Consider the following 16925-nt stretch of genomic DNA (forward strand, 5'->3'; position numbering starts at 1 on the left):
GGTATTTGATTCTGGCAGACATCACTGAGAGGCAATGATGGGACAAGGCATAAATGAGATTAGAGGTCTATAAAGAATCTCTTCTCAGGAGAGGGAAAAAGACACCGTCATAAGAGTATGAATGTCAGAGACATGAGCTATGGAATCAGAATAGCCTTGCTTCATGTGGACTGAGGTTTGGCATTCTTCTTGAGTGGTAAGCGTGGCAGAGACTGGTGACATCCTCTAGACCCCTTCTTTGAGCACAGCACAGCAGTGAGATGATATTTTAGATGCAAGGAGACATTATATTTTGGAGATACACAAACAAAAATCTCTCCCACCTTTCCTGGCAAGCTGGGAGCTCTTTCTCCTGAATGTGGCTCTTCTTAGACCAACTTTGAGCCACCATTTATTCCACGTGTATGACCAGTGGCTGAAAGACAATATATCCTGGGTCACATGAGAAAAAGTGCTCTGTGGGGACCATACACACAATGATAGGTCCCTGATCTGGGTGTTAAGGACATCATCTTCAACCTCTGGCATCCTCTTCTCCCTTCAAATGTAGCTCAGGGCTATGAATGGGAGAATAGATCTTTGCTGGGATGTCTTAGTCAAATGGACATCTCTTGGAAAACCCATCAGCGAGAATGGTCACAGCACATTCCTATGCTTCTGCCATTCCTAGACAGAGTCACTTCTAGCCTAGTCAGTAAGGAGGACACTGGAAGGAGGAGAAAATACAACATCCTTTTAAAAGAATCTTTTAGATCAGAGAAGTTTGCTCGATCCCATGACCAGACACTCTTTACATGACCCCAGCTAACTGAGGACAACAGAGACTTAAACTTCATACAAGGTGACTCATGAGGAACGTACATGATGACCCTCTAAGTTATAGAAGTAGTCCTGTTTTACTGTGACCCTCTGTCTAGGACAGCTTGATGTACAGCTGTCTTCTCAATTAGGTAGCATAGGAAAGCTTAGAAAAAAGAGGCTCAACACAAATCCGCTGAGGATAAACCACCACTCCACTGTCATCTTTCCACTGAAACATGCCTTTTTAAAAAGTTTCATTCTGGGACTTCCTTGGTGGTGCAGTGGTTAAGAATCCACCTGCCAATGCAGGGGACACGGGTTCGATCCCTGGTACGGGAAGATTCCACATGCTGTGGAACAACTTAGCCCATGCACCACAACTACTGAGCCTGCACTCTAGACCCCACGAGCCACAACTACTGAGCCCGCATGCCACAACTACTGAAGCCTGCACGCTTAGAGCCCGTGCTCCACAGCGGGAGAAGCCACCGCAATGAGAAGCCTGCTCACTGCAACGAAGAGTAGCCCCAGCTCGCCGCAACTAGAGAAAGCCCGCGCCCAGCAACAAAGACCCAACGCAGCAAAATAAAATAAATAAATTTATAAAAAAACCAATATGTACTATGCGAATACAATTTAAAAAAATAAATAAAAAATAAAAAGTTTCAGTCTAAGCTAGTCTGCTAGGATTTGGGGGTAAGGAATATATCTCTATCTTCCAGTTTGGTGGAAGATTGCTCTGGATACATAAAATAGGAAGTACTTCTCTTTGATACTGTCTTCTAAAGATACAATTTACTCTCCAACTCTACATTACTTTCACTCAAATTTGGACGTGGTGCGGGTGGGTGGTGATCATCATAAGGTGTCTTATTCAGGAAAGAATCCTAGAAAGAATTCAGCTCTTCATGGTAAACAACCTAGACTACACACATAAAATTCTCCATATTTTATTTATGGGGATCCTTGTGGGACACAGGGAACAATGCCAAGTCATACCTATAATAGAACGGCCACATCAAAATGGAAGGGAAAATGTATTGTTTATCATTGGTGCTAAACTCTTGCTTTATGAATGGTTGAAGTCAGCATGATGTCCTCCTTATTCTAGATGATGGGAAGAAATGGAAAAAACTCAAGTCCCATTGGAGATTAATGTTCTGAAATGGTTGTAATGGAAATTAACCACATCACGAGCAATTTTTCAAAATAGTGGATCACCTCTAACTGATGACATATCCCAAAAAAAGAACAGGGTCTAAGTTCTGGAATTCCACATGTGAGCCCGTGAGATTACCCAGCATGAGTTGATGTCATCTTGTTTATCTAAGCCAAGGTCTAACTTTCTATAGTGTTTCAAAATATAAAGTTGATCAGTCTTCTCTCTCATCCAGTAGAAATAAGGACCAAGGTCTTAAAGGCCAGAAGTCATTATATTACATCAGAGTAAACAGAATGTAGTTATGGACTCAGCTGCCTGAGAGACAGCAGGAAAATTAGATTTTTTCAGGTTGACTCTGGGAACTAATGGGACCCTTCAAGGCAAGTCGTGGGAACACAGGATCCTCTCTACAACCCCCTCCTCACATCAACTACCTACATATCCTTCATCTGGATCAGGCAGTACAGGGCAGGTTAGTTAAAAAGGATGCCTGAGCAGAAGTCCACCCAGGGAACAAAAAACCCACATAGTGGCCATCAGATGTACGGGGAAGGATATAGCCCCATTTTTCACTGTGTGGTTATTACACTCATCTAGAGCAGGAATTGCAGAAGATGGTATTTGTAAGGAGACCAAAGAGATATTTACCTTTCTCTTCATCTACCTTATATTCATGCAAGATAGGAGGTGGGATGAAGTGAGCGAGTGGCATGGACATACATACACTACCAAATGTAAAATAGATAGCTCGTGGGAAGCAGCCGCATAGCACAGGGAGATCAGTTTGGTGCTTTGTGACCACTAGAGGGGTGGGATAGGGAGGATGGGAAGGAGACGCCAGAGGGAGGCGATATGGGGATATATGTATATGTATAGTTGATTCACTTTGTTATAAATCAGAAACTAACACACCATTGTAAAGCAGTTATACTCCAATAAAGATGTTAAAAAAAAAAAAAAGATAGGAGGTGGAGTGGTCATCATAAGCTCTTTGACAAAGGAATTCTAAGACAAACCAACCAACCAACCAGGAACTAAAAGCAAAAAATTTCTCCATATAATTCATGGAGGACCCTAATGAAACAATGCTGATGTCGCCAAAGTACATTCAACATTAAAGAGTGAATACAGATGAGGAGAAGCAGCTACGTCAACATGAGAAGGAAAAATCACTAGCACTTACTTGTCATTATATGAGGGGTTGAGTCCCAGTGAAGTTCTCCTTGTGCAGTTATAATCACAAACATGAGGGCAGCTCCACCCAGCTCACTCCGCACATCAACAGCTCTGGGCTCCTGGGGTAGGTTAGACAGAGCAAGGTTTTAGGGAAGGGTGTTAGGTTCTGTTGATCTATAGCAAAGTACCACTTACTTAGTGGCTAAAACCAACACTCATTCATTATATCACTGTTTCTGGAGCTCAGACAACTGCACACAGCTTAACTGGGATTTCCTCAGGGTCTCACAAGAGGCAAACAAAGGTCATAGCTGGACTGCATTCCCATATGGAAGCTTGATTAGGCAAGAGTCCACTTCCAGATCCCTCAGTTATTGGCAGAATCATTTCCTTGTGACTGTCACATTGATCAAAGCCACAAGGGGGAGAGTCTGCTCACACTGGAACCTCTTCTCTCAGGGAAGACTTAGGATCTCTTTAAAGAACTTAATTAGGTCAGGCCCACTAAGTATAATCTCCCTTTTGACAGCAAATACAATACTACTGATTTTAGACCCCAGTTACATTCGCAAACTTCCATCAACCATGCCATACAAGATAATCTAATTATGGTCATTTTCCCTGCTAAGAAGATCTTTACTTAGCCAGTGACAGTGGTGAAAATCACATTTTCTGCTACCCAAGGGAAAAAAAAAAGGCACAGGATATGTGATGTAAGAATGTTGTGACTCAGTCCACAGGACAGAAAATTGAGGCAGACAGAAACTTAGAAGTGACCCAGCTGAATTAACTGTTGCACTCCCAAAGGAATCACGTCGGCAAAGCCAAAGTGTGCCCATCTGGGCTATACAGTCTTTACAGCTGAAGGGTGTTGAAAGCTATGTTCTACAAGCCCACACACTCATATACTTTACCTGAAGAAACTGCTTCAATTTAACCTTGATGAGCAAGTGTTCAAGCACTGTTGCATCAAATGGAGAAAGCAACAGCACAAAATTCAGCAATGGCTGTCATCAGAAGCAGACTATTTCAGTGGGGGGGGGGGGGCGGGGAAGATTCCCTTGCCCAAAAGGCCACCAACATTTGCCCCATGTGTTCTTGAATTCCCGATGCCTTAGGACCCCGATATACCTGAGTATACTGGTACCTAAAGGGAACGGTGCCTCTATTTAGAATTCATCATGGGATAGCCAGTGAACATGTCTGGGGCTCTCTGTACCTTGATGGGTCTCCATTTCCTGAGACATAGGGTTGCACAAGTCAACCTACACCTTCCCCAGGGAAGATGATCCCAGCATCCTAGGTTGTCTCTCTCCCCCAGTGTCCCCCCTGATAGGTGGTACCAATCTTCAGTTTAGCTTCTGATCTAGCTATGTGCATCCTGACAAAGAACTGTGCTCAACAGAACGATACTTCCAAACATCTTAAATGGGTAGACTTGAGACGAAGCAGACCAGAGCTCAAGGATTACCCTTTTGCCATAAGAAAAAAAAGTTTCCCTCACCCCTCCTCCTCAGGCTGACCTCGGTATAGAAGTCAAAGCAATAATAGCTACAAGAACTCCCCATAGCATGTAAGCACAGGGTCTAGTCAGGCCAGGCCCCAAATCATGGTCTCCCTTCTGACTGAACCATAGGAGCTTCAAATGGGAAGATCGTAAAGCTTCATTAGACATAATGGGAGCCACCAGAGAAGGTGGAATGTCATAGGACAAGTTACATTCTTTCAAACTAGCATAAGTTGTTCACATGCCATTTACTTAGTGTCAGCAAGAAAACAAGGCAAGGGCTTCCCTGGTGGCGCAGTGGTTAAGAATCCACCTACCAATACAGGGGACACGGGTTTGAGCCCTGGTCTGGGAAGATCCCACATGCTGTGGAGCAACTAAGCCCATGTGCCACAACTACTGAGCCTGCGCTCTAGAACCCATGAGGCACAACTACTGAGCCCATGAACCACAACTACTGAAGCCCGCGTGCCTAGAGCCCATGCTCCGCAACAAAAGAAGCCACTGCAATGAGAAGGCCGCACACTGCAACGAAGAGTAGCCCCTGCTTGCTGCAACTAGAGAAAGCCCACCCGCAGCAACGAAGACCCAACGCAGCCAAAAATAAATAAATAAATTAAATTAATTTAAAAAAAAAGAAAACAAGGCAATGCCAACTCCATTTCCTGTGTGGGCAGACAAAATCCTTTCTCCCAGAGGTGGCTATTTTGCAATTAATGCTGAGTCACCTTCAATATTATCTTGCTGCTGGTGTCGGAAAACCATGTATCTCAGGAAACAAAGTCAGTGGGTATTTGAAGGGACGAATATGGACACTGTATGTTTTCCTGATCTGCATATTACAAGCACCCTACTCCACCTCAGAAACACCTTCCATCAAATGTAGGTTAGGGCCATGATAGGAAGCAGCTCTTTGCTGGGACTTTCTAACCCAGTGCACATCACTTAGAAAAATGCACCAGGAAGAACACTCAGGGGACACTCCGCTGCCTTTGCTTTGTTATTCCTAGAGGATTCACTCTTGGCCTCAGTCAGTAGCAAGGCTAAGGGAGCAGAGGAAGCCATACTCTTTTAAAGGGCATGATCCCAAAGGTCAGACATCACTTCCCCTCTCACTCAATGGTCAGTATGTAGTTATGTGACTCTAGCTAATTGAAATAAACCAGGTAAATCATCTTATTGGACTATGAATGAACACATGTGCCTGTGTAAGGTAAGCTACAGGAATATAAGCTCTTTCTCAGTGGCCCCTCTCCAGGACAGCTACTTGTAAAGTCTTCTCCTGGATCAGGCAGCACAGAACAGATTAGAAAAAGAGGCTTCCAACATAGAAATCCAACTGATAACAAAGCACACTCTGCCCATGCCACCTTCCAGACACACCCCATTTTTAAAGGTTTCACTCAAAAGTAGTCTCCTATAATTGGAGGGAAAGAGAGTAAGCCCCATTCCCTCTTCAGTGGAGGAGAATAGTGCTTGACAGAGGAGGAAAGCAGGTCTCTTCACCGATGCTGCCCCTCCCCCAAAGCCAGTTTCTTCTTCCTAAGTTAATATATTTTCATGAAAGTTAGTCGGTGGGATGGGGGTGGGATGTCAAAAAATATATGACCAAGGGAAAATTCTGAACAACTTTCAGCAAACAGTGAAAATCTCAAGGCTTAAAATTTCCAGATCCTATTCAGATCCTATCCTAAGCTTCCTATCAAGGACAGGAGGAACATCAAAGTCCCTTCCTTAATAAAGAGCAGGAAGGATGCAAAAATAAAGAACAGGTGAGGAGGGCACCAAATCAAACAAAGGATAATATGGTTGAGCACTAGTGCAAACTGCTCCTTGTATGAGGAATTAAGGTGGAGATGAGACTTCCTGAACTACAGAATGAATGGAAGAGGAAATTCTTACTCCCTGAAAGATGCTGTTTGAGATGCTGGTACAGAGGACACAAGGACATCCTTGTCATTCTACGGTAGAGAATGTGCCTCCACCTGATGGCACATCCCAAGAAGGGTAAACGGCTAAGATCCTGGGTGGGCCCAGGGGTTCCTCCAGCACAAGTGGTGTCATCTTACTGCTCCCACAGACCCACTCCTCCTGGCCACGGGGTCCCCAGATGCTCAGTGTCTGGAGAAACAAAGACAGTGCTGTCATCCCAACAGTTAACAGGAAGAGGCTCTCCCATGCTGAATTCCTGATTGTGCTGATTGAGAGATGAGGATTGTGTGTTTGAGAGATGCCTCAGAAATCTTTTAAAGATTTTTTCATCTTTAAATGATGTAGTCATTTTTTCTATTTTTCTGGGTGTTTTCCACAGTAATTGACAGTCTTGTTGCAGGTAAGAGCCTCAGTCACCCAGCATAAGCATTTCAGGAGACCACTGCTAGGGATGTGGGTTCATGATGACTTGAGGGATTGGAAATGAGCCCCCTGCTCCCTTACCTTCCTGCTCTAGACACTGCCCCACACCACGGACAGCTTTGCATGGACGAACAGAATTCCTGCCTTCTACCAGCATTCTTCAGGAACGGTGGGTGTGCGTCAGGACAGGGTGTTCCGTGACCTTGTTTTCAGCACATCTGTGGAGGACAGCACCACACGGGTGCCCAGAGTCTACCAAGCGACCCTGTTGTGATATGTGTCAGGTTCTGTCCTAAAGCTTTCCCCAAAGTTTTCTGAGAGAGCTCAGCTCAAAGCACAAAGTCCTTGACAAATGTGCAGGGATGGAATTACCTCAACCAATGGGGTGGAAGGAGTTGGTGGGTGAATCCTTGGACTTCTGTCCTTCCAGGGAGGACATCCTGTGACGCATTTTACGTGGTTCTGCAGAGGGTCCCCATTGCAAATGTGACACAGGAAGAGGTAACAGCTCAATGCCATGCCCATTAGTGGCTGATTTCCCCATCCAGTCTCACATTCACTTCTCCGACCTGTGGGCTACCTGGGAAAACGTTCAAATAAAGTATCTGGCCCAAGTCTATGTCTATTCAGAATTAAGAAATCCAAACTAAGACATTCAGTTCTCCCTTTCTATTTCAAAAATGAGAACTGTTACCTATTCTTTCATCGACATGAGTGATGGGGGTAGAGAGTCAGGAGGAAGAAAAATGATAGAAATAAAGTTCAAGGCAAGTGATGAAAGAAGACATCACATGAACTTGGAATCACAGGAAAGAGCAAGACTAACTTTAACCTCCCCTACCTGTCTGAAACTACCTGGAAGCATCTCTCAGCCAGACCTGACATTATCACTCTAACTCTGAGCCACTTTCCACTCCATCTGTGTGACTGGTGTTGAAGCCTGTAGAACTTGGAGCAAATGGGAATTGCAGGCACTGGAGGGGCCAACAGACATACCCACTGTCTGGCCCTTGATCTGGAGGTTTCAGTCACTGACTTCCAGGAAACTCTTCCCCCTTCAAATGCAGCTTAGGACCACAAATGCAAAATTAGTCTTTCTGGGGACGTCCCAGCACACTGTTACCTCTTAGAAAATACAGCAGCAAGAACACTCCAGGCACACCCCTCTCATTTCTCTCTGCTAATTCTAGTGGTGGTCACTCAGGCCTCAGTATCGAAGACATTCAAGGGGGAGGCAGGACCACCACCTTTTAAAAGGTAGGATGTTGAAGGTCAGGCATAAGTCCTGGTCATGTAGTATGGATTAGTTACCTGATCCCAGCTAAGGAGGTACAGCAGGGAAAGCATGGTCACTCTGGTTGACCCCAGAGGAACACACATGATACTGCAAGATGAGTTATGGGGATATGGACTCTTCTAAGATCCCCTCCTCAGGACAGTTCTCTCCAGTCTTCTCCTAGATCAGGCAACACAGGACAGATTAATAAAGGTGGCCAAAGCAGAAATCCGACTGATAAAAGACTCCATGTATCTGTCAGATTTAGGGAAGGAACGTACCCTCATTTCCACATCAGAGGAAGATGTGTCCTTTATAAAAAAGGAATATGGTTACCTCAGAGAAACAGCCTTTTATAAAGAGACAATTCATTCTCAGCTCACCTATATCATACTCGTGCAAGTTCAGGGGAAGGACAGTGGTGTTTACATCTCTGATCAAGGAAGATTTCTAAGAAGAAACATTTTCATGGCACTATAAGACCTTAACACCAAACACTTCCTCATGGACATTATCAGACCTAAATTTTTCATATTCTGTTAGTGCAGGATCATAATGAGAAAGGAGAAAAGTCACAAAGATACCTCAAATAAAAATAACAGAAAAAGTAAAGCAGCTACATCAAAAGAACAACAACAAAAAAAAATATATGGGGACTTCCCTGGTGTCCAGTGGCTAAGGCTCCGTGCTTACACTGCAGGGGGCATGGGTTCAATCCCTGGTCAGGGAACTAAGATCCCGCATGCCATGAGGCCAAAAAAAAAAAAAAAAAAAAAAATGTATGTTATCACTGGTGCTAACTTTGGTGGTTGAGATCCCAGTGAGGATCTCCCTTCAATAATCTATGAGGACTTAGGAAAAAGAAACTTAAGTCACATGACAGATTAATGCTTTGTGATGTGCTGGGAAATAATCACACCTGGGGTGATTCATCAAAGGGCTTGATAATCAACATCCAATGGCAGGTGCCAGAAAGTGTGCAGTGTAATATTGAGGCCCCAACTTTGGTCCCATGGGATTACCTAGGAAAGCAGCTATCATCTCACTGCTCCAAACACACCCATATATACTGAGCACGTCAATCTCTAGATACTCAGTCTGATTATACAACGGTAATGTCACATATCTGTGAGTGTTTTCTAAACCTGGATTTTTGCCACTATAATTGACAGACTATCTTTCTTCAGCAAAAGATTTTGCTGAAAAGTCAGTCAGCTGGGTATGAGTGTTTCCAGAGACCCTCCTAGGGATGTGAGTTAGTGATGAAATATAGGAACTGGGAGTGAGATTTCTGCTCCCTCATCTTCCTGATGAAAGACTAACAGCCTTTCACCTCGGCTTTGGACAGAGACTCAGGAGCTCTTATCTTCCACTGACCCATGTTTCAGAGTGCAAGTGCGGGTGTTAAAAATTCCAGTCCATTTTGACTCTAAGGCTATCTTCACCTTACACAAGAGAGGACTAACTTTCCATCCCGTATGTGACATGACATCAAGGTGACCAGTCACCAGCAGTAGGATCCAGGAACAGTAGACAAATGATGACAAAGATAAAGTAGAACACATGATGCTACAGTGAAAGTCTCAGCATGCCCCATCCATATCAAGCAATGATAAGCTGACAGCAAAGGCCAGTACAACAGAACTGAAGTATCTTACTAGGAGCCAGTCTGATGTTCACTGAACAGAGCTATCACATGCCCAGACTATGTCACAAGGCCCAGCATTGAAGAATTCTCAAACAGGCTTATAACTCTGTCATTTAAGACATGAGGAAAATTTCAGAATACACACCAAGAGTATATTACAAACTCAAATCTGTTCCCGTGGAATCATTAACTAGAACTCCCATCCAACTAAACTTCTAGGCTGAACTGATCTGGCCCCTTCTGTAAGGGGAGTCATGACACAGCACTTTAGACTCACAGTGGTCTCATCCCTGAGGATCAAGTAGACTCTCAGTTCACTGGTTTATTTCTCAGCAGCTTTAGTGCCAGAGGAACTAAGATGCAGGATTCTTTGTATTTCAGGGGGGCCGGTGACTTTCTTGCATCATACAGGTTTGTTGGTGAACAGAGCTACCAGGAGAGGCAAACCCTTCACCCTACTTATTGACAGACAGCATGTTCTTTATGAAAAAGTGTCTCAGCATTGTTCATTTTCCTTTTATTATAGTCATTCCTTAGGAACTCAGAAAAGCGTCACCAAGATAAACCAGAAAGGGGCAAATGCCCAGAAGTTATGACCAACAGCTGCTTCTCCCACCCAAAAAAATGTCACTGGCTTATGGTTTGGGGACAAAGGTTAGTTATTCCCAGCAGTGTGACACTGTGGGACTGTGATGGTTTCAGCATCCTGCCCATGTCTCCCGGATGAGCCTTAGCTGCACACAACAGAAGGTACAGTGTTGTCCTTGATGAGCACTGTCTCCCATCTCCCTGGGACATTCTTATTACTGTTGGTGCCAAAGGTTTTCAGAAAAAAAAAGTTAGAGGGCATCTAACTCCAACCTGCTAGCATTTAGGTTTTTGCTTCCTCTGGGGAAATTTCAAGGAGTAGCACCCGAGACATCCCAGCTTCAGAGGACAACCAGGTACAGTACAAAATAGCAGTCAACCCAGGTGGACATACGTAAGTCAGAAAACAAGTGCTCAGGAAGAAGAGTCATCACAAGAACTCAAAGATCCAAGAAAGTACCTAAAGGACACTGTATTCTAAAGAATACTGAACCTATATTCTAGTAAAAGATTAATAGATCAAAAAATTGATGTATAGAGTCAATATCCTCAAAGACACAGGGATGGATATTAGCCAAAGAATATATAGACAAAATACAGATGGAAATATTCAGCATAAATATAGCACTGTGTAAAGATATGGGATCAATAGTAGAATGTATGTGGTTGATGATCAAATGAAGGAACTTGGAAAAGGCATCAGGAAAAACAGCTCAAGTGTGGAAGACAAAGGGACAAAGGGACAAAGTGTTTTCATATCACTCGCTCAAACACCCTCTCTCCAGGGGCTGCCAGAGTGCAATGGGACAGGACATTCATGTGTTTGTGTTTAGGACCCCATCCATGGCCATAAACTGTGGTTTAATGCACCTAGAGCTCCTGAGCACCTGTTGTGCTCAGACAGCTCATCTGACCAAGTCATAGCAAACTTCCTTAGGAGCAGCAGGAGGTGATGGGCAGTTCTCTATATCATAGATTTAGAAAATATATTTCTGGGCTTCCCTGGTGGCGCAGTGGTTGGGAATCTGCCTGCCAATGCAGGGGACACGGGTTCGAGCCCTGGTCTGGGAAGATCCCACATGCCGCGGAGCAACTAGGCCCGTGAGCCACAATTGCTGAGCCTGCGCGTCTGGAGCCTGTGCTCCGCAACAAGAGAGGCCGCGATGGTGAGAGGCCCGCGCATCGCGATGAAGAGTGGCCCCCGCTTGCCGCAGCTGGAGAAAGCCCTCTCACAGAGACGAAGACCCAACACAGCCATAAATAAATAAATAAATAAATTTAGAAAATATATTTCTATCGTTATAAAATGTCATCCTTATTAATGGGAATGCATACGTAGATCTAGATTCTAATGAGAAATCAGGACAAAGTGTGGAACGAAACCATGCTTAAATATTAGCATTTCTAAAAACTAAAAAGGAGACTTTGAATATCCAGGGTTGAACTCATGATGGAGTCCATCTTGGAGCATGGAGGATCACACACACTACTACGGAAACCCGAGAATCGCTCTTTTCTTCTAAAGTCATTAATGCAGAAGAGCCACGGGACTGGGTTTACAGATGGAACCCGTCCATTTTTAGGGAAGGAGGTAAAAGGGAAACACACCCAATCTCAACAGTGAGGAGGGTTCTATGGTCCCTGATGAAGGAAGGTACCTGCCAAATGATGTGTCTGAAGGCCAGCAAGCCACAGACATTGTCCCTGCATCAGAGGAAAGCATCAGGCAAGGAGTTTTCCTAATTGGTCAAGTCCATCAATTCACCTGAACCAACTCACCCCCCCACCAACAGGGAAAGTCAGGGCTGGTTCCATTAAGAGGACACACCTGTGTCCTGGGAACCAGGGGTTAAAAGTGAGGAACATGAATATTCAACACCAAGGAAAAAAAATACTTCAAATTTGTATTGCTGTAAAATATCAATAAAATAGTTAATCCTAAAATGATTTTCCTAAAATGATTTTTTTAAAAGGCCACATGAAACATGCTTTCTATCTTCACTCAGATGGTATAGAGAGAAAGAATGCTAGAACCATACAAGGAAGACTCTAAGGCCATATCCTCCTAAAATTGTAACCACTTGAGATTTTGACCCTCTAAAGAATAAGGCTGAGCATTTAAAGAATATGTCCATGGAGGTGTCAGCAATGGTGAATTATAGTTCACACAAGGAAGCTGGAAAATGGACTTTTGAAATGCCTTCTCCCATCAAGGATTGTTGAGTCAGATCTGAAATCCTACAAGTGTTGTAGTATCAAGAGGAGAGGGAATCTTTGAAGCTGAAATTTTTGGAAGCAGCACCTTCATCACTGCTTGGGTTGTCACTGCCCTAAATGAAGAAATGCAGAGGTAATTCTGTCTTGAGACAGAATGTCTTCATTTTCACTCACCTCCCCTTTCTCCAAAGAGGCCCTCATAATGGAAATTAGAGGGTGGTTCAATTCCTTAGAAATTTGTGTCCTGGGTCCCCCTCCAGGGCACCAGGCAAGTGATTCAAGCACCTATGGCCCTTGCTACTCTTGGGCAGCTCACTTACACTTTCTGAGGTTATGACAGACTACATAAGTGTAGCCAGATGTTAGTGAAAAGTTCCAACTGTATGTTATGCTGTAGGAAATACATTGTCTGAATGCTTATCATCTTTCTCAATTGAATTGCAGATGCTGATCTATATATGACTGAGAAATCAGGGCTGATTTATCAAATGATGTAGAACCAAAATATATGATGAGATTAATGGCTATAGTGAGGACTAAAGAAAAGTAGGAATATCCAGTGTTAGGTTTACTGATTGAGTCACTCCTGAAACACAGCTGACTCTGGGGAGGATCAGGAAACCCTAAAACATCTCACTTTCTCATCTAAGATAAGGCATTACTCAAAGAAAACTATAGGGTAAAGTTTTGGGGTAGAATTATCAAAACACAGCTATACTTCTTCCAGAGAAGGCAGCACAGGAGGAACTGTCCAATCACAAAAGGTGAGAATTGGCATGAGGTGGTTGTCTGGAGGCCAGGAGAACTGTTTGAATATCAAAGAATACCACCAAACAAAAATTTTCCTAGTTTTACACTCAGCCCAGGTAGACCATCCTTCAACAGGATGGGAGTCTGGTATACATTCTAGGTGATCTCGTTCCTCTAAATGTTTTCAGTCACAGTAACAAAACCAATGCAGAAATGAAACCCACAGACCAAGGAAGGTTGTCACATGAACATACTACTACATTAAGATACTAGTCCTATACCAAGGAAGACAGTGCACTACCAGGGCATCAACTTTCAATTACTGAAAAGCCAACTCTTAGAGCTCAGGGGTTATGAACCTTGGGGACAGACCTGTGTGGTCCAGGCCCATGATAAATACTACCCTGTAATCAACAGCCAGTGGCCATGTCTAGAAATATATTGGAGCGAAACTCTCTTCCAGGGCATCAAAAAATTGAAAAACCTCACCTGGACCTTCACAAATGCTCTTGGATGGAAAGGAGCCCGTCTGACACATCAAGAACAAGAGGTTCAGGCAGACAAGTGTTAAAGGATGGCCTAGACTGTGTCCAGCAGGGCTGGCCGGATGACAACCACACCCCAAAATAAAACCTGGGTGAGCAGTCAAAGCAAAATAGTTATAGGAGGCTTCATCTTGGTCAGTCAGCACAGTCACTGGTCCAAGTCTGCCCTCAGGTGAGACAATGCAGGCGGTGCAGCAGCAGAAGGGTTTCAGACCCACCTCACACGTCCTTCTGCTTCAATCCTAGGAGGTTAAATGGAAAGCAGCACCTCCTAGTACAGGCTTCACTAGAATGCTTGGGGCTGCAGGAGGAGGTGCAATGTCACAGTGTGGCATAAACTCTTTCCTCCACAGACGAGCAATATTTGCTCATATTCAAGTGACTGACATTTCTTAGAAGCTCAAGGAGTGTGGACAAGAATCACTTACAAAAAGGATATCATTGATCATAAACTAATACTCCTAAGTGAATAGGAATATAATGAAATGTATTCCTGGAAGGAGAAGAGGGTGTCCATAGAGCTAAGTGTACACCATTAGAAATGTAGTCACTGATATATGAAAAGACAACCCTCAGAATGGGAGAAAATATTTGCAAATGAAACAACTGACAAAGGATTAATCTCTAAAATTTATAAGCAGCTCATGCAGCTCAATATCAAAAAAAAACAAACAACCCAATCCAAAAATGGGCAGAAGACCTAAATAGACATTTCTCCAAAGAAGATATAGAGATTGCCAACAAATACATGAAAGAATGTTCAACATCATTAATCATTAGAGAAATGCAAATCAAAACTACAATGAGATATCATCTCACACCAGTCAGAATGGCCATCATCAAAAAATCTACAAACAAAAATGCTGGAAAGGGTGTGGAGAAAACGGAACCCTCTAGCACTGTTGTTGGGAATGTAAATTGATACAGCCACTATGGAGAACAGTATGGAGGTTCCTTAAAAAGCTAAAAACAGAACTACCATACAACCCAGCAATCCGCTACTGGGCATATACCCTGAGAAAACCATGATTCAAAAAGAGTCATGTACCGCAATGTTCATTGCGGCTCTATTTACAATAGCCAGGACATGGAAGCAACCTAAGTGTCCATCAACAGATGAATGGATAAAGAAGATGTGGCACATATATACAATGGAATATTACTCAGCCATAAAAAGAAATGAAATTGAGATATTTGTAGTGAGGTGGATGGACCTAGAGTCTGTCATACAGAGTGAAGTAAGTCAGAAAGAGAAAAACAAATACCGTATGCTAACACATATATATGGAATCTAAAAAAAAAAAAAAATGGTTCTGAAGAACCTAGGGGCAGGACAGGAATAAAGACGCAGATGTAGATAATGCACTTGAGGACACGGGGAGGGGGAAGGGTAAGCTGAGACGAAGTGAGAGAGTGGCATGGATATATATACACTACCAAATGTAAAATAGATAGCTAGTGGGAAGCAGCCGCATAGCACAGGGAGATCAGCTCGGTGTTTTGTGACCACCTAGAGGGGTGGGAGGGAGACGCAAGAGGGAGGAGATATGGGGATATATGTATACGTATAGCTGATTCACTTTGTTATAAAGCAGAAACTAACACACCATTGTAAAGCAATTATACTCCAAGAAAGATGTTTTTAAAAAAGAATGTATATACATATGTATAACTGAATCACTTTGCTGTACAGCAGAAATTAACACAACATTGTAAATCAACTATACTTCATAAAAAACTTAAAAAAATAAATAAAAATTCTTTTGTTTCCTAAAAAAAAAGAATGTAATGGATTTTATACTATTAGAAAAGTAGTAACTGACATTAAAATATTCACACATGAATGGAAACCTTAAACTTCAGCAATCAATCCACTGCAATGTAGAAAGGAAATCTATGGAAGAAATCTACAGTATCAATTTTTGGAAAACATTACATTCAAGTCAGATTGAATTTTAGATAACAGTGTTACATTCTTGGAGGGAAAAGAAATATATTTGGAAAGAAAACAAAATTACCCATAGAAGTAGAATGAAAGCAAATGAATCACCAGTAATCAGAATTCTAAGGTATTTGATTCTGGCAGACAACTGAGAGGCAAGATGGGGACAATTCTGAATGAGAAGAGGAATCTATAAGGAGTCTCTTCTCAGGAGAGGAAAAAGACACCATCACAAGAAGATGAATGTCAGATATAAGCAATGGAATTGGAATAGACTTGCTGTACTAGGACTAGTCTGTACTTTTCCTGCTTAGTGGAAAACCTAGGAACATTGTCATTCTTCTGGAATAGGTGGAGATGTCTGCAGAGGCTGGGGTACTGTGACATCCTATAGAATTTTTGTTTAACACAATACACCAGTGAGATATTTTACTTTAAAGGAGACATTACGTCTAAAATTTAAGATTTACAGGAAACAAGCAACGCAAATCTCCCTACCTTTCTTGGCACACCTAGAGCCTTCTCTCCTGATGTGGCTATTCTCAGGCTAACTCAGAGCCACTACCCACTCCACCTTGTGGCCAGTGGCTGACGACGATCCATCCTGGGTCCTATGAGAATGAGTGTTCTGTAGGGACAGACAGATACATTCAATGACAGGTCCCTGATCTGCTATGAAGGACAATCTTCTACGTCTGGAGCCGTCTTCTCCCTTACAATGTAGTTTATGGGAGAGTAGATCTTTGCTGGGATGTCTTAGTCAAATGTACATCTCTTAGAAAACCCACCAGCAGGAATGTTCAAGACACATTCCTCTACTTTTGCTCCACCATTGCTATAAGGGATCACACATATTGCCTGGTCAGCAAGGAGGACATTGGACGAGAGAGGTGAGACCATTAAAGGAATAAAATCTTCATAATGGAGGTCAACAATTAGACGAAGAAAATTCAGATGT

The sequence above is a fragment of the Balaenoptera ricei genome, chromosome 5 (genome assembly GCF_028023285.1).
Source record: "Balaenoptera ricei isolate mBalRic1 chromosome 5, mBalRic1.hap2, whole genome shotgun sequence".
In the NCBI taxonomy this organism is placed as follows: domain Eukaryota; kingdom Metazoa; phylum Chordata; class Mammalia; order Artiodactyla; family Balaenopteridae; genus Balaenoptera; species Balaenoptera ricei.